Source organism: Stegodyphus dumicola, chromosome 7 (genome assembly GCF_044657685.1).
Source record: "Stegodyphus dumicola isolate Sdum_Otavi_A_Nest chromosome 7, ASM4465768v1".
Taxonomy (NCBI): Eukaryota; Metazoa; Arthropoda; class Arachnida; order Araneae; family Eresidae; genus Stegodyphus; species Stegodyphus dumicola.
The window spans coordinates 177,987,263-178,005,922 of NC_140774.1; the positions used below are offsets into that span (position 1 = coordinate 177,987,263).

At 33.7% G+C, this 18,660-nt stretch overlaps 1 protein-coding gene across 2 annotated transcripts in view; it reads right to left on the reverse strand.

The window, feature by feature from the left end:
* Positions 1-17,955, reverse strand: part of LOC118191624 (exocyst complex component 4-like) — a 785,372-nt gene extending 767,417 nt beyond the window's left edge. Inside the window, exons 1-2 of one of the 2 annotated variants that reach the window (XM_085821107.1) lie at positions 17,641-17,955; positions 12,450-12,535 (exon numbers count right to left, since the gene is read on the reverse strand). The gene's annotated coding sequence lies outside the window, so the exon portion shown is untranslated. The remainder of the gene's footprint in view (positions 1-12,449; positions 12,536-17,640) is intronic. The other variant, XM_085821101.1, reaches the window with a different exon arrangement.
* Between the last annotated feature and the right edge of the window lie 705 nt (positions 17,956-18,660).

Sequence of the window (18,660 nt, forward strand, 5' to 3'; positions counted from 1 at the left end):
GCAAACAAACGTGGTCGTTCCAGTGTGTGACTGAAGGAAGGGGAGGGGAATAGGATTTTCGTCAGACAATTCGTTTCATTAAAAATGCGAAAAATTCAAGGACAAACTCGGAAAAAAAATTTTAAAAAAATAAGGTCCGATTAGCCGATTCGTTAAGCATTTTTTTTTTCCTAGAGAAGGAGACACAAAGCAACTTCTTTCGTATTTTTTTTTAACTGATGTTTTCTTCTTGATTTTCAAGAAGCCCTAATAAGCCATTGATCAATACATTCTTTTCCTTTTGCTATAAAGAACTGAAGAGCTTGCTGTTAAATGATTCAATGAAGGTGTTGAGACGTATTTTTTAAACATATTTTAATACTTTCGTGCAGAAATTACTTAGAGTTTTTCTTAAGCAAAGAGTGAAAAAAAACAGTTAACGATAAAAACCTGAATATATCTATCATGCCTTGACAAATACCGTTAGTTAAAACAAATTGTCATAGCATATTCGATAGCTAAGGTATTATATTTTTTTATATTACTTCTGCTATATTTTTAAAGGCTTCAAGCGCAGCACAGCTACGGTGTTCCTTAGAAAGTCCTTAAACAAAAGCCGCTTTATTTAAAGTATTTAATGAAGTTAGTTCCTACGCTGATCAAGTGGCATTCGAATCCCAGATATTGCATGGATATTTGTGATTGTGGTGATTATGTAAAATAAGGGCACATAAAATTCATCGGACTGTCGAGAGGTTGCTGGGAAGTGAAGACGTCAGAAGAGGACCCACAGAGACCATTTCTGGATGGTCGATTCTATACCATTTTCGCTATGCAAACGTGATTGGAGTTTCGCAGAATTTACATTGTCACAGCTTATATTGACGTGAATAGATGGATTTTAAGAAAATTGGCAAAATGACTACATTGCCACGCGCATGTCCTGAATTCATTCCAAGTGTCAAAAATTTTAAAAGTACTTGAATTGGTGTTATCGATTTATGAAAGAAAAAATACAGTGATGAACAGCTGCTTCAGATCATAAAAAGGAATTAAATAAGCATTTTAATTTTAGAGCAGACGATTGACCCTTTAAATCTGCATCTTTAAATTAAAGATTAAATCAAGAAGAAATATTTTGGTTCTGGATATTTTTTTTAATGTTTTGAAAGCACAGAGGCCATCATTACTTTTGGTCTCTTCGTAAAATTTTCCTAAAATAATACCTTTTTTTACAACTTTGATAATTGAGAATATTTTTCCTTTATTGAAGGTTTTATTTCGAATTATAATTTGAAATAAAATTCATTAGTAATTGATTACTTTTATTCAACGCAATCATAAGCTTGATTAGTAAATGTAAAGAAAAGGTCATTATTGTGATATTTTAATCCCGGCAATCGCTGAACACTGATGGTTCGATCCGGACTCAAATCCTGGTGAACGGGCTGGAATTGGTGAGATTTTCCCCACGTGTAGTATGAATACGAGCCAACTCCCTTAAAAAAAATCCTCCACGAGGTCATCTCTGTCTTTAGGCAAATATCCATCGAGCGCTTTTCTATCAACTTTATATTTGGATTATAAGTAAATTAGATTTTTGAGTTATATTGCTGGCCTAAAACTTTGATATATGCCCGAAAATGCAGTCATTATTTCCAATATCCTGTCTAAAAATTATGCTATGTTAATAAAGCTAGGAACCTTGAAATTTGCAGGGGAGTTGCAAATATTCAGCAGCATATCATTATGGTTGCAGGAATTATTGGTTAGCAAAAATTCTGCCACCTGCTCAGGGCCGAACTAGAACCGGTGAAGTCGCTGCGGATTCTAACCACTTCCTCAATTTCAAAATTTCAATTAACCACTTCCTCAATTTCAAAATTTCAATTAACCACTTCCTCAATTTCAAAAAATTTTACCACTCCTAAATCCTGTGCCTCCCTTAAATTCTAAAATTTGTTCCCTTACTAAATTTTTTTACGCATTACTTCTTAAAAGTCTAAAACATTTGCCATCCCTAAATTCTGTTGCATTGTGCGACCACCCTCGTTGCATCGGCTTTGACGTTGGTCCTGCACCTGTTGCAAGAATAAAGGTTTCAAGATAAAGTCTAGAAGCTGTTTTGAAAATCTGAAAAATTGCACCTGCCTCACGACCCACATGAGTTTTGTAAGCTTTCCTACATAACACGCATTCTGAACTCTAATTTTTCTAATATGTTTTTCTTGTTTTATTTACTTATTTATTTATTTTGTAGGTCACTAGGGAATTTTTCCCACTCTCAGTCAGGTCCAAAAACATGCCTATTAATCATCATACGCAATACAATATTATCATTGCTGAAATTCTTTATTTTCCATCTGATGGTATGCTAGAAACTAATGAAAGATTGTTTATAGGAAGATCTTAATTTGTCGTAGATTTTGATTGAATGTCTAACGATTTCAGTCCCATAGATTGTTTCATATAATAAATAAAAGATGCTTTTTTTTTATAATGCCATATATCTCGTGAATAATTAAGCTTATATTTTTAACCAATAATACTTAAATTTAGATACTTTATACGGCAAAGGATTTAAAGTTTACTTACATTATGAAGGACTTTATAAGGAAAACTAGCTCGCATTCACAAAGAAAACTACGAAACCTCTTTACGACCATTCATTAAGTATCTGAAACTGAACCTGAAGAGGAGCTACAAATATTTAGCGATCTTAGTCGGCCACTGTGGCAGGTCTCTTAGTTAGACATGTCTAAAAATGTAATTAACATGGGAGTTGACTGTAAAAATAAAATGATTCTACTCATCAAACTCAGATGAATCTGGAATTTCTGTATTTTATCCTCCTTTTTCTTTTCTATACTTGAGTCTCTGAATTATAGTTTTTACAGCATTTTATGAATGACTCATCAAAAATGAAATACGCTGTTTTCTGACATCACTCTTAACATTGCTGCTGCCGCATTTTTCATTTTCTGATTAGAAGAAAATTTGTTCCTATAGAATTACCTTTTCAGCTTTAAAAGTACACAGAAATCAAACAAGTCTGGGCTATAATGAAGAGTATTTTAGGGTGTCTAGTAAACATCGCAAAGAAAGACAACGTCTTCGTTTTCGTACAAAACGTCGTGGAGGAAAAATAAAGGAAGAAGAAAACATTGCAGTTCTAAAACATCATAATTCAAGTAATCTTAAAGCAACGTATTTTAGTTATAGCTTTGAATGCATCTAAGTATTAGCTATTAACGTTAAATTTTTAGTAGTTATGATCCTAAAAATTATAGAAAAAATCGTTAAGTCCGTTGTTCGGATTTTAATTCAGAAAACACAGATACAGTGTGCCGTATTCACTTTTTATTCTTTCTGAAAATCCAGACGGAGTCTCTTTGTAAATACTGAGGAAAGATCAGGCGGTCACGTTCAAACACCCAGGGTGAAAAATTTTGTTGTTGTTAATATTTAGTCTGGTTTCCTATCATTGAATGACATTTAACACATTTATTTTCCGCCATCGGAAATAACTGAGTCTTCATCATCCCGAACGATTAATCACAAAAACGCACAAATCATTAACATTTAATCATTGCTAAGCGCTAATATGCAGGTGTACTAGCTGAACTTTTGTTTATTTTTTAATCAATGCAGAGTAATAGATTATTGCTAAATAACTTATTTTCTTCATTCGAACTAATTTTTGGTAAAAATGGATTCAGTCATTTTGCAGAAAAATGCACCGAACTACCACATTATAAAAAGATAACAATTATGTAGTAATCTTTATATCTAGGCTTGTATATGAGTTAAAATGCTTATTTTTTGAGAAATGAGCACCTTAATCGTAACTGTAACCTTAAATACTATACTGTTTTAAGCACAATACTGAAACTGTCTCAAATATAACCTGTCAGGATGTTTTGAGTATCCTTAAGTTAATTTGCATCCTGTTATTTCCTAGATTCTAGTCAGTTCATGCTAAGAAAGTTTTAATAAATCCAAATATTTATCTCAACTTTTCCTTTTTGTTGCTCTGCCAAGTTACATTTCAGTAATGATCACAAATACAAGAACAACATGAATAATTATTACTGTTCTCTCAAATGTTACATATAAAAACTGTAGGAAAAAAATATTACAGTTACTGAGTTTTACAATTGATACAAAGTACGCAGGGACTGCCTGCGGAAAAAAAGGTATGCTTTCGTAGAGAACTTCTTAAGTAAAAGCAGCTCGATTCACGTTACATTTGGGTTGGTTTGGTTTATTTAATTATGGAAAGGACTGGAGTGCTATTTGCCTAAGGATAGGGATGCCTTCGTGGAGAACTTTCTAAGACAAATTGGCTCTTATACATGTTACACATGGGGAAAACCACGAAAACACTCTTGCAGTCACCCGTTCGCCTGGAATCGAACCCAGGTCTGAACTACCAGTGTTCAACGACTTGGCTGCTGGTGAGCGCTTTTACACTTACGAATAACCACGAAAACTCCCAAGCAATAAGCCCGTTCATCGGCATCCGAAAACCGATGGAACTTTTAGCGGTCTTAACGACTCGGCCACCGCTGGCGTACTTTTATTGGAAAGTCATAACGCATTTTGACATTATAGGGTAATTACCATCTATGATTAAAAAAAATAAAACATAAACTTAAATAGCAGTTTATTTGATTTTTTACAGACTTTGTGAGAAACGATGATTAATTTATTTGTCACTATAAATTTATCAAATTTAAATTGCCCTCTGATTTGAAATTGAAGTCTGAATATATAATATGAATACTAATACTTATTAATTTTAAATTCGTATACATCGATTAATGATAATACTGAAACGCTTCAGATTCGAGGTCATTTATACATATAATCATCCAAAACATTTAAATAAAAAGTGCATACTGTGGATCAAAGTGAATAGTAAGCAACAGCTTCAAATAACTCAACTATTTTGAAAAAATTGAAAGAAAACCAAGAAAAAAATGTGCAATATCTGAAAGAAAACACAATATAAAAATCAGGAAGTTGTAGGTCAAACCATTAAATACTGTTTAAGAATAAGATAAATTCCAAGGTATAATGCTTGCCAAATTTAAAATTTTAGAGATTCTTAGTGAAATTTCAGCTAGTGAAGTTCCTACCTTTATTGTCAGTTTTATACGCAAAACGTTAGTGTTAGTAATGGTGGTGGAGGGGGCTCTAATCCAGAAAATATGAGATCTCGACTTCAAATTAGAGAATCGGAGAAAGTCTAGGTTTCCAAATCCTTAAAGTGTATATCTCTAGTTACACGTTAATGTTTAACTCTGCTTTTATCTCGGAAGAGTAGTAGTAGTATAAAACAGAAAGAATACTACTTCAATAATTAATACATTACATATATATGTATTTGTGTGTTACAGATTTATCTACAAATAATTAGCAAACATTTTGTCTAAACTCAGTGTTAATTTCTTGTACTCTATCAATATCCGTAATGTATAATAGACACAATGATTATTAGCGCCGCTGATTGCCATATCGAAGGTTCGAATCCCGGAGATGGCATGGGTGTTTGTAAATGTATAGTGTCTGTGCGGTATGGGGGGCACTCTAAATATGCGGCGAGCTGAAAGTCCTCTCGAAAGGTTGGTGGTAGGGAAAGAGTGGTGATAGACCCTCGGACACGGCCCCTGGGGTGCTTTCCATCAGAATTGGGGGGGAGCGAAACTGAGCAAAGCCATACTATCACCTGTATGGAGCTCAAGGTTCTTGCCAACGACAGGCGCAATATTGCAATCCTTGCCACGATGAGTTTCGTGGGTCTGTTTTGATGTTACTGTCAGACAAGCGAGATAAGTCCCAACAACATAATTATTAACACTGAAGCTATAAAATAAAAAATTTTACTATTTTTATTTAAGGAAAACACTAATATAAAAGAACATTTTAGCAACAGCAAAGATTTTGAAGGCACAGAAATCTCAAGGGGGGGGGAAACATTAAATTGAAATCGGTATGTAAAATGTCGAAAATCTATATGTAAAATTTGATTACTCAAACGCTTAACTACTAATGGCCTGATGTAGACTATAGAAGTCTTACCGATAATATAAACAGTCGTCTAACATACATTTTGCATGCTCCAGACATTAGATACTGAAAGCAAGCTAGACAAAAGAAAATGTTAAGGCAGCCACCAAGAAGAAAAAATGTGTACTGCAGTGTTTCCCAAATTTTCCAGCGTCCGCACATATTATATATACCCAAGATTTATTGCGATACATATACGTAGGTATAGTTGCTGATGAAAAAAGTTGAAAATAAAAATTATAGAAGAACATTATATAATAATGAAATAATACTAAATTGATATGTATATGTTACCGTTAAAGACCGAAATTGAAGAATGTCGACTTTCACCGGAGAATGTCAACATTCACCAAATACGTCGGTGAAAGATCGAATATTGCACTACATTCTTGTATTTCCAGACCCTCACCGGTGTATGTCAACAATCACAGATATGCTCTGGTGAAAGTCGAAAAGAGAGGTCATAAAGTGCCATAATAGTTTAAGGTGTTGCAATAAATAAGATTTGAATCACATAATTTAGTAAGATTTTTATTACTGTTATTTTATTTTCTCATTTAGAACGTACTGTATAAATAAGTAAGTTTTTAACTTCTATTATTTTCCTTTCTCATTTTGAATGTATTGTGTGTTTTAGGTTCTCATGTTCTTAAGTTCTTATTTCAAGTCTCAAGTGCGTTTATTCGCGACTGAATTACGGAGAAGAAAATATAATATTGTTATATGTTGCACATTCACCATTAGTACATGGTGAATGTCGACATTGACCGATGTAAGTCAGAAATAAGAGTATTTGGAAAATATTTCGGACATATACCAAGAGACTATGTGAATGTTGACATTCACCGGTGAAAGTCGACATTCTCCAGATTTCGGTGTTTCACCGTAACATACGTGTAATTATTAACAATTTATTCATAATTTTAAATTATTGGTAATCACAAATAAATATACTCAATTGTCTTATACTAGAAAAAGAGAAGCGAAAAAAATGTGAGTGGCGTGGACGCATTCAGCTGATCAGTGTTTATTAATGTTTATCAATGCTTTTATTCGAAACCTTGTGTACAGTGAAGTTGTTGATTAGTTTCATGAGTTGATTTAATTTAACTTTACTGCTCATTCTTGTGAAGAGTTTGAGTCATTGTAAAATATAACAATAAAATAATTGATCTACCTGTGCTTAATCTTTATTTAATATAATTTATTTATTGTTTAATTTTGTTCAATCTTCGTTTAATCTTATCGCCATGTCTTAAAATGCATATACAGTTTTAAACTTAAATTCGTTCTCTAGTTTTTAATTCTCGAATTGCCATCCTCAAGCAATTCATACAGTAGCAGTTTTACGCCTTTTGCTTATTCGATTTGTTAGAGAATCGGGAGCTAACTGTTAAAGTAAGAAAATAGAATATATTAAATTTTTTCGCTACACCCCCCCCGTAATTAAACTGCTACGCAATTTACATAAATGTGCAATATCAATAATGAATATACTAGAAAATATAAGCTAATAGCTAATAGATCCATAATAAGTTCACACTAAAAACAAAAGGAATATATTATAAATACAAAATTATGCAAAACTAGGGGCATTTAAATGTCATTCGCAACATGCAAGTAAGTGATGCGATGCAGAATGAATAACAGCCGAGATTTTTTTTTTTTTTTTTTTTTTTTTTTTTTTTAAATCGCTGCTATGTTTTCTGTTAGTATTTATTGTCCACCGGCTCTCCCCAATGCTCAGTATCTGGAGATATGTGGATGCATACTGAAACGGGCAGCTAAAATCATAATTGATCCGAGTCGGCGGGTTCACCTCATCGGCATAAAACATATTACATATTACATACTTAAGCTATAACACACTTATGCGTTGCGTACTTATGTTATTGCACACTTATGCTACTACACACTTATGTTATTACACACTTTTACTACTACACACATATGTTATTGCACACTTATACTATTACACATTTATGTTATTACACACTTATACGATTATACACTTATGCTATTATGCACACACTTATACTATTATACACTTATGCTATTATGCACACACTTATGCTATTATGCACATACTTATACTATTATACACTTATACACTTATGCTATTACACACTTATGCTATTACACACTTATGTTATTACACACTTAACATTAGTGCTATTACACACTAATGTTATTACACATATATACTATACAAACTTATATAAGTTACACTATTTCACACTTATGTAATTAAACACATATGCTTTTATACACTTATGGGAGCTATTATGTTATAACACACTTATGCTCTTACACATTTATGAGCCCACCAGCGGCCAAGCGATAAAGTCGCTGAACACTGGTAGTTCGGTCCGAGGTTCGAATCCCGCGAACGGGCTGGCTGCATGGGCGTTTTCGTGGTTTTCCCCATGTGTAACGTGTATGCGAGCCAGTTTCCCTTAGAAAGTCCTCCACGAAGGCATCCCTCCCCTTAGGCAGATAGCCCTCGTGTGCTTTGCCATAATTAAATACACCAACTTACACATTTATGTTATTAAACACTTATGCTATTACACATTTATGTTATTAAACACTTATGCTATTACACATTTATTATGCTATTACACACTTATTCTACTGCAGACTTATGCTACGTTGCACTTATGCTATTGCACTCTTACGTGAGTTATTATGCTATTACACACTTGTGTGAGTTATTATGCTATTACACACTTATGGGAGTTGATATGTTATTACATTATTATGCTATTACACACTTATGTGAGTTATGTTGATTACACACTTATGTACGTCATTATGCTATTACACACTTATGCGGGTAATTATGCTCTTACACACTTATGTGAGTTATTATGCTATTACACATTTATGTGAGTTATTATGCTATTACACACTTATGTGAGTTATCATACCCACACTTATGTTATTACACAGTTATACTATTACATACTTATGCTATTACAACTTATATCATTAAATGCTTATGCTGTTACACAATTATGTTATTACTCGCTTATGCTGTGTTATTTTACACTTATGATTTTCTATAAAAATTTAATTTATTTAAAAGAAACGGATTTAATTGGCACCATATAGTACTAGTTTAGATCCTCTTTTCTTAAGGCACAATTGTATATAAAGGTAGCGAGAATATTTAACTAAAATTAAAAGCCACAGAAGAAATATTACGCTAATATTCGTTATACCGTAAAGGAACGAAACGCATACATAAACAAAATATGATAAGCTGTTACTTCATTTCTCTTACATCAAAATGCAAATTTATGCGTCATTATCAGAAATTACCAAACCACATGTTTATTGAGAGCGCGAGGGGAGAGAAATTACTGGCTTTATAGAGACCAAATAACCGCATGAAGTTAACTTACTCTGCACTGAGGCGAGATACCAGCCTCACAAGCATCTAATTAATGCTAATTATTACTTGGAAAATTTCGATCTATAGCTTTCTCTTATAGCTAACTATTCAAGAGTTTTAAATAATTCATGATAGTTTATAAACAGTATTGCTTCTATAAGTACTTTTCATCTTCTAAACCATCTTTTTAATTAAATGGCAGAATACAGTATAAAAATTTTATATTATTATATAATAACACTACAGTAAAAAGAAATTACTTCAGTGTTTGTACGGGTTTAAAAAAAATGCGGGCAAACACAAATTTTCGCTAATTAGAATTTTTTTCCTGTATTGGATAGGTGTTTATTAAACAGGCATTGGAATATGAACCTGAAATCGAATATCTCTTGAACGATGCCATGTACTTAAATTTTTTTAATGGCATTTTGTTTCCTCTAGCCATCCGAATATGCCATGTACCCGTTGCCCCATTTTCGGGGACATCCTACAAAATGAATTTCGATATCTGCTAAATCTTGTTAAACGTTGCATTACTAACGTACCTGGAATAATAAAATCGAAATATACTGGAAGAAAGTTTATAAAAGATTTCTTCGTGCATTTCCTTCGTTTCATAAATCTGTGCATTAATTTATAAAATACTGTGTATTTCGGTGCATAAGACGGGAATTTTCAATGACTTTGGAATTGGTTTATATAGAAGCTCAAAATTATTTACAAATAACTCGATCAGAAAGATGATATTAGAAATTAAATAACTGGACAAATATTATTTTTTAACTTATTTAATTCTAATACACATTAATCAGATTTCAAAATATCGGTGTCCTACTCGGAACTTTAGCAATTCTTGGAAGTCTCTCTTTGTTATAAGCAAGTCTGGGTGAATGAAATGTGCCTCATTTCCCCATTCCTTGTCATCTGATTTGTAAACTATATCACCTTCAGTTCCGTCCATAGCACTGCTCAGTAAAAGTAAAAATTTTCAATTTAAATCCAGCAAAAAATTCAGTCTTTTTTACGTCCAGGCATAATTGAGTAATAGCAAAAATGAACAACTATATTTTACCCGTAAAAACAAGAACACAACAGAATAGAAATAAATCTTGTTACGGCCGCCCAGATGGCATTGTGGTTAAGGAAGCCGAATGAGATACCGAAGGCCTCGGGTTCGAATCTCGGAGAAGGCATGGACGCAAATTATCTGTCCCTTCATAGGAGGTAAAGGTGGCCGCCTATTGGGTGCCTCCGTAATAAAATAACATAAGATGTGTGTTATAGGTTAAGAAGTTCGTGCTTGTTTTGTGGTTTAGACGGTAAAATGGCTGAATGTGGTGAGATTAATTTGAAGTTTCTGTACGATTTGGAACGAAAGGCAAAAAAAGCATTAATTGACTGGTGTGTAAATGAAGGTTTACTTATTAGCCTTTACAAGTATCCTGTATGTACTACGGAAATGTGTATGGTCGAACGTCGGAGGATACCGGTCCTATGGAGGATGTTTTTGCATCTTATTTTTGTGAACTTATGTAGTGACGCCAGTATACAGATTCTAGTTCAGATAATTTAAGGAAGCTTTTGGATGCTGTTAACGAATTTTGCTTGACTGAAGACACGGAAATTTCTAAATAAGGTAAGTGGATATTTCCTTTGTGTAGTGCTAAGAAGAATTTCCTCTATGTTATTTGATAGTTTGATTTAAAATGTACTTTATTGAGATTACAGTAAGACCCCGCTTAACGCTGTTTCGTTTAGCGCTGTTTCGGTTTAGCGCTCTTTTATTTCAACCCGGGGATTCCACGAAATCGTTCGCAGCATACGGGGATTCCCCGAAATATTATGCAGCGATAGGTTTCAAATACATATCCGAAAGAGTGTACTTGTATTTCTTGTTTGGTGCGGTATTGTACAGACATATTTTTATTATTGGAAACATTCAATTCAAGAAGCAGCGGCTAGTCTTTCTAATGATGAGCTCAAGGAATTAACTGAACAAGAAGAAAACAAAAATGTTGACAGCAGTGATTCAGAAGAAGAGTAAAAAGAACTTTCGATGGCGTTTGTAAAAAGGAGTTTGTCTACCATAACTGAAATACTGGATCAATTCATTGAAAATGATCCGAATTTTGACAGGAGCTCAAAAGTAAGGCGTGGTGTTAGAGATGCTCTATCCGTTTATGAAGAACTTTTAAGAGAACAACGCAAAAGAAAAAGGCAAACAACATTAGATGCTTTTGTCACAAAAAGGCAGAACACTGAAAACGCGGAAGGCTAACTAAATATGACTGACTTAGAATTTTATTTGTTTTTTTTAAGAATATTCGTTTTGTTATTTATATTTTGTTTTTATTTTTGCAAGAAATAATAATGTGGTATTAATTTGGGCTTTAAGAAATAAATGTTTGGTTTTATTTTTATTAAAAAAACATACTTTTTAAATTTAATACCTAACCAATTTCCTAGCCATCTTCCCCTAACCCCAATATTTACATGTAAAGATAGCCTCGTTTAGCGCTGTTTCGCATTACGCTCTACTTTGATGGAACGTATCCCCCGCGTTAAGCGGGGTCTTACTGTATATATTTTTTGTTTGGCTCTAGTGTAGAATTGGCTGCTCCTTTGACTTGAATCAAAATGTACGTGGACAATGTCAAGGGAGTGCGCAATTCCAGAATTGTGCAATTCTCTGATGTTTTTTAAGTGAAAATAGGTTGATGTGTACAAGGATACCGAGTTTGTGCAACTCTTTGACTTGTTATTTTGGCTTTGTGTAGCGGCAATATTTTGCGAAAAAATCGCCGCTACACAAAGCCAAAATTACAAGCCAAAGAATTGCAAAAACTTGGTGTCCATGTACCGCTAAAAATCGAAAATATTTGCCAAAGGCACCCGTAAATATATTTTTACCCAGAAAGGTTCAAAGTCATCTTTTGAATATCAGCAGAAGTATTCAAATAAAAAATTCTCATTTAAAAGTTATTTAGAGTAGCCTACGTACCTTTCGACATCAGCTTCCAGGTTCTCTAACAGAAAACTCCGGTTCACGGCGTAGAGCAAGAACAACCACAATTCTGCTTCTAACGGCTGGAAAGACAAAACAAAAGTAGTTTTAAGAAGTTTAATGTATAAGCTTTAAAAAAAAGTAATAAAATTTTTTGAAAAATTTCATCGAGATTTACGATTAGGACTTGGTCAGATACTTTAAACTGAAGTAATGTCGCCAAATAGAGTCTGAACAGATTTATAAAATCTGCTAAATGGCAAAGAAATGTCAACTTGGTTTTTTTTATCATCAACTGTTTAAAGCTAAGTGTAAAAGCAACCTAATTTTACGTAGATTTTGAGCAGTTCTAATACACTGAGGGCGATTCCTCTTCTTAGGGGCGTAAACAAATTCCTAAATAAAAAACCTACGTCAAACAAAGACTGATTTTTTTTGCCTAATTTTAAATTTTACAATGCCATGTTCTCTTCCTATTTGAGTTAGTCAACCATGTGCAAAGTAGCCCGTTTTCCACGTCTTACGAAGATCTGCTAGACTAAACAGTTTAACGAAGTTGGAATTCTAGATAACTTTCTTTTATGCGCTTAAGATCCTCTTCGCTTTCAGCTTTATAGTTTGACGAATATTCGCTTTTAAGAAACGCTCAGTTTTTATTCTATTTAGGCATTTTTAGTTACTTTTTCTTACTTTTAGCTGATTTTACTTTCTTTTGGAGACTAGTAAAAGGTGTAATGATCCGAGTTTGAGAGATAAAGTCGATTTATCAGGTCTCTATGATACACTTAAAAAATCAGTCAGCTGAACGCTGCTCTTTAGTTAAATATTTCTCATTCCCTTTTATACAAGATTATATTATAATCGTGAAGGTATTGCCTGTAAATCAAACCAAAACTGAAACGAAGATATGAAACTAATAAGCAGTGGGGAAACGAAGGCAAAGAAGATTTAGATTACAAAAGTTCGTAAAAAGGATGTGACAGTTAGCGGTCCATTCATGAGGCAAAAAGCTGAAGAACTAATCATAAAAATAAATAAAGATTATTTTTGTTGCAATATATGGCTGGTTTAGACAATAGGAAAAAACATTGTTAACAAACGCATTCATAGTGAAGAAAAAGATGCCAATTTATCTGCCACAGGGAACATGATTGTCAGATGAATGGCCTAAACCGTCTACAAAGTACTGTCTTGGAAACATTTATAATGCAAACGAAACAGATCTTCAGTATCGTGCATTGCCCTAAAAACATACTTACTTAAAACTGAAAAAGTGAAAAGTTTGTAAAATAACGAAAGATCGCGTAACCGGCTTTTGAAATGGGATAACGAATTAAGGTATAAGATGTTTTCTCCCTCATTTCTGCATATTTTCGTGGTGTAACGGTAGCACACTCGGCGCGTATTTCGCGAGGTCCAGGTTCGAGTCGCGGCGAGGGTACTGCTCATTTTTCGTGTTTCCTACTACAAAAATAACCTAATGAATCTGCAGCGCCTCCCGAACTAAAAGGTAGTGAACCATAATTTGTCATTACCAGGATTTGACGATTGAGTCCCCTAATCCCCAGTAGCTCTATCTTTCCCTCCTTCTAGCTTGCCTTCGTGGTGTAACGGTAGCACACTCGGCGCGTATTTGAGAAGAGCAGATTCTAGTCACGGCGAGGGCATTACTCATTTTTCATGTACTCTAGCATCAAAAACTTAATGGTTCTACAAAGGATAACTTTTTTCTTACAGACAGCACAGCGGGTAGCGTAAATGTCTATTGAGGAACCATGCGAGCGGTGGATTATTAGAATGATAAAAAAATATATTATTCCCATGAGATGAATATTAGAGTCCTTTACATTACCGTGAATGGTATGGATACAAAGGAAAAATAATTAACAAGAAAAATAAACAGTACATTTGTTCAAGAAAAACAAATGTACTATATTAGTTACTGAACATGTCTTGAAATAGATCTCAGAAAATGTAATAAGGAAACATTTTAAGTTAAAAACGTTTTAATAAATGACGAAAGAGAAGACGTTTAAAAAGAAAAGGCAGCGTCTTCAACCAACATGGAAAGTGAGGGATTTAATGCATATTGATTAAAAAAATTTAAGTTGCAGCGTTGAAGTCATAAGAAGATATCTGCTCCTCGCTTTCTGAAACAAATCCGGGTATGTCATGTGTTCAGTTTTCTGAAGGTGATCATGATGAAATCATGAATTCCCTACAAATGTTGAGATGCGAGGTACAGCATCAGTCAAATAATTTCTAGAAACAGTATCAGTCAAATAATTTCTAGAAACAGTATCAGTCAAATAATTTCTAGAAACATATCAGTCAAATAATTTCTCAATATCAGACAAATAATTTCTAGAAACAGTATTCAGTCAAATAGTTTCTAGAAAGAATACCAATCAAATAATTTTTAGAAACAGTGTCAGTCAAATAATTTCTAGAAACAGTATCAGTCAAATAATTTCTAGAAACAGTATTTCTCAGTATCAGACAAATAATTTCTAGAAACAGTATTTCTCAGTATCAGACAAATAATTTCTAGAAACAGTATTTCTCAGTATCAGACAAATAATTTCTAGAAACAGTATCAGTCAAATAATTTCTAGAAACAGTATCAGTCAAATAGTTTCTAGAAACATATCAGTCAAATAATTTTTCCAAATCCACGAACTCATAGAATGCAACAGTATATTACTTATTTACAATGTGTAACACTTTGCTAGATGGGGGCGGCCTTTTTGTTGCGTGAAACGTTATAGGAGTTAGGTAAATTATCGAAGTAAAGAATATGTAGCTTTTAAACTAGTCATACAGAATTATTTGAGAAGAAACGAGTTATAACTCTGCATAAAATATTCAAAGAAATCGCGGCGTGATTTCAACAGCACCACGCTTTTGTTGTACCTTCTTTATTCCGTTGAAACTTTTGAATGCAAATTACGAATATTCACTTAGTTATGATCACGGTGACATTTAGAAGAAAGAATTCCTCGTTAAGTAAGAATTTCAGAATTTATTTAAGGTATTGTTTGGGAAACGAAACAAAAAGGTCTTTTGAATTTTTGCAGAACAAAGTTCCAAATATTGTAATACTAATGCGAACTTTCTTCTCTGTAGCTCTAAATGCTGATAGTTATAAGAAGCGTTTTCTAAATAAAAATCATTTAAAAGGTATGCAAGAATTACAAATGTTAGTTTTGCATGCCTGCAGTAATAGTAACTGGAGTAATCAAATAGACAATATCAATCTATTTACAATATCATGGATAATGTTGCGAACAAAAAAGTTGTAAAATATTGGAATTAAAATGAAATTTGCCTTCAAAAAGAAAAGTAGAGTTTAAAATTCGTTTTAACTTTATAAGGGAAATTGGCTCGTATACACGTTACGCATGGGGAAGACCACGAAAACACCCATGCAGCCAGCCCGTTCGCGGGATTCGAACCTCGGACCGAACTACCAGCGTTCAGCGACTTTACCGCTCGGCAGCTGGTGGGCCGCTTTCATAAATGAATAATCAGAAATTAAGGAGAGGAGAGAATGGGGTTATCGGAAATTCTCCGAATTTCCCGAGGCACCGGTGGCTGTTAAGTCCGACTTGTCACCAGATATCGATGGTTTAACAATGGATGAAGTAGTAATCACAATTTCAGGATCAATGTAACAAAAAACAATAAATTTATTAGAAGAAAAATGTTTACGACATTTCAAAAAATAAATTTAAAAATAATCAGAAAGTAAACTAATAGTAACCGAATTAAACTCATTACCTAAACCTTGTCATGGTTATCCTGTCGCAAATTCATAACTGAAGGAATCCAATTCCTTACGCCATAACATAAAAGTGAACATTTTTCACGTTCCGCCATCTCAGGCCCACCAACGGTCGAGTGGTAAAATCGCTGAACACTCGTAGTTCAGTCCGAGGTTCGAATCCTGAGAACGGGCTGGCTGCATGGACGCTTTCGTGGTTTTCCCATGTATAACGTGCATATGAGCCGATTTTCCTTAGAAAGTTCTCTACAAAGGCATCTCTTCCTTTAGGCAGATAGCCCTCGAGTGCTTTGCCATAATCGAATAAACCAACCAAACCCGCCACCCCAATAAATTCCTAACGATGCCGGCACATTTAGGCAAGTTGATGACTATTCACTTAGATCTTCACATGCTGTTGTCCATGCATCTTGATGAAGATTTCAGTGTTCATGATATGAAACTCTATAAGGATGACAAGCAAACATTGTGTCTTAGCGAACAGAGACAAATTGCAAAAAAGGGGCGCTGGTTATCAGGCGCCCATTTGCCCCTGATAACGCCAAATAAATTGCCAACAGGAATGTAGTAAAAAGAAAAGAAAGATAGAAAATATAAAAAAGATTGGGGTTATGAAAAAACGAACAGCAATGGTCTTCAAACTGTGTTCCGCTAAACACTGGGGTTCCATGATTCAAATCTCAGGGTTCCGTGAGTCAAAATAAAAATTCGGAAAGAAAATTATATAGCACTCACAGTAGTTGACTAGTGTTTATTAACTAAAAAATATAAACATAAATTTAGTTTCCTTTGAAATGCAAGTGCAACCCCGTCACTAAATGCGAAAATGCAAAGGTAGGTGACACCCACCTGGACACGAGTTAATGTAACCTTCTCATTAATATAAGAAAGCTACTTTAATTTTATGTTACAATATTTTAATAAAAAGAACAGTACTTTTCTTTAATTGTCTTTACATAAAATACATTCAGCATTATTATTATTATAAGGGTACAGCCCGGCACAAGCCGACCGTATGATCAAAAAATAAGACTGACCAGAAAAAACAAAAAAAAAAAAAAGGGGGGGCAGAATCTGAGTCTCATTGCCGAATTCCAATTCTAGCTTTGTTCGTATTTATAATTTTCATTATTGTCTCTGCAAAATCTTTCAAATTTGAATAGTTCCTTTTAAAATCTTCCTTAAAATTCTTTCTATATTTCTCTCATGCACTCCTGATTTACGTTAAATATTATTTTAAGATATATTATTCTAAGGTTGGGACGGTTTCTTCCCGAAAATACCTTACAGTCGAGCCAACGAAAATGCATGGTATGGCTGTAACGGAAAAGTGCTCACATTTATTTAATTTTCTTTAAAAATAAAATTAAACTTAATAAATAAACAAATACTGAAGCTTCTTACATTATTCTTCTGTTCTGAAATGCTCTTGATGTGTAAAACAAGCTAATTTTGGAATCTATTTCGTCTGGTAGGAAGAACTTTAGCATTTATCAGCAGCAAGCCATATCAGGATGCTTACAAAAACCACCCTTGGTAAGCGCATCGCAACATGACCGAATCTGTTAAGATAGTCATCGAATATTTGTCACCAGCAAGAACCTGTTTAAAATGCAGAGTTGATTTCAGAAAAGTGAGAAGGGAAGAACAATTCACCCGAGAACATGTGACAACAGTTAGTGAACATCAGAACCTGTTTTCGGGATGTTATTCAGCGCCGGTTAACTCGAGAGTCAATAAACTTGAGCAGACCAGTTGATTTTCACCTGCTCCATAAACATGCGTAATAAATGATTTCGTTTCGGCTCACCTGGCATCATCCCAAGCAGGAATCACGCAGACATAATGTCTCTTTTAGCCTTAACTATTACAGTTCACTGAAACCTGCGCGCCAACGTAAACAGGCTCGGGTTTAAAAGAGTTTTCTCTCTTTATAAGCATATTTTATCCGGCCCTTTATTTTCGCAACCGTCGGTCATAGGTATATGTTTCCAGTTGCAAAATTGTTCTAAATGACGTAAATGTTCATGTTTGGGCATTTTTAACTTAAAAGAATTAATTTTGTAAAAATTTCAAAATCTAAATTTTTATACGTTTCTTCGATTTCTATACATACATTTCGGAAAATGTTTTACTCATTATAAAAATCCACATAGCTGAATAAAAAATCTAATGAGGACACCACATGATTTCCTTGTACGGCTTATTAAATTATACGCATCTTTTGTTGCATTTCATTTAAACTTGTTTCCTCGAATTTCATCAGAGATGTATTTCTCATTCAATTCATTCACTTCGCGGCAAGGCAAAAAATACACAAAAACTCAAAACACCTTCATTAAATTTGAAAAATACAGAAAAACATAAAACACCAACCGTTAAAAAGTACCTTTAAAAACAGTTTAAAAAATAACAGTTTTTACA